Below are 1,018 nucleotides of genomic sequence, written 5' to 3'. Positions count from 1 at the left end.
GTCAACATACCATGCCGCCATCTATGCGAATGTGACTAAACGACATTGACATCCAGCCTAGAAACGACACCTCCATCTACAGGGATCCGACGGAACTACGCCAACCATGCCAGCAAAACAGTATCGCCATCTATGAAAATACGGCGAAACCACATGCGATACCTCCATCTATGCGAATCGGACAACACTACGTCCGCCATGTCGAGCGCACCACAAAACATACCGCCATCTGTAGGTCTCCCGCAGCATGACGTTCTGCACCGACGATACCGCCATCTATGAGACGCCAAGCCGACTAAGACATCGATGGGCCCACAGTGCCCATCTTTCGACCCCACCCACAAAGCCTGCATCCTCTGTCGACCACAGCACCCCGACGCCAGCGCCTCTGCCGCACGAAATCGTGGACCGGCAATCACTCCACCTGCACCCGTTCGTGCCCCACCCCAACCGCCCAACTCGCAACTCCAGCGGATGAACGGCGGACTTTTTCCCGCAGTCGCAATGTGCAATCCACCCCTATAACTTGCGTTTCATGAAGGGTTATGTCCACCATCCGAGGGTTGGATTCCCTCTTTTCTTCATCGAAGAGTTTTACTGCCTGGGCTACTCTCAGGGTGCGCCTTCGACGTGGAAGATCCCTGCCGTGTCGTCTGCTTGCCGTCCATACTGCCTGCCGGTGCTCGCCGCCGCCGCTTGGTCGTCGCCTTCCGGTCCTCGCAGCCGCCGCCGCCGCCGCCGCCGCCGCCGCCGTCGCCGCCTGCCGGCTCTCGCCGCCCCCGCCTGGTCGCCGCCTGCCGGTGCTCGCCGCCGCCGCCGCCGCCGCCTGCCGGGGCTCGCCGCCGCCGCCGGTGCCCGCTGCCGCCATCTGGTGCCGCCTGGTCGCCGCCATCGCCACCGTCCTGACCCTGGTCTACAGCCGTCTTCGTCTTTGTCTGTCCCCAGTTTCTGTCCTTTCCTCTCCGTTCTGTTCGTTCTTGTTTCTTTCTCCCGTCATGTCCGCCCCCACCACCACTGT

Source organism: Schistocerca americana, chromosome 3, assembly GCF_021461395.2.
Source record: "Schistocerca americana isolate TAMUIC-IGC-003095 chromosome 3, iqSchAmer2.1, whole genome shotgun sequence".
NCBI classification, from domain to species: Eukaryota; Metazoa; Arthropoda; class Insecta; order Orthoptera; family Acrididae; genus Schistocerca; species Schistocerca americana.
Note: the sequence above shows the minus strand (reverse complement) of the source record.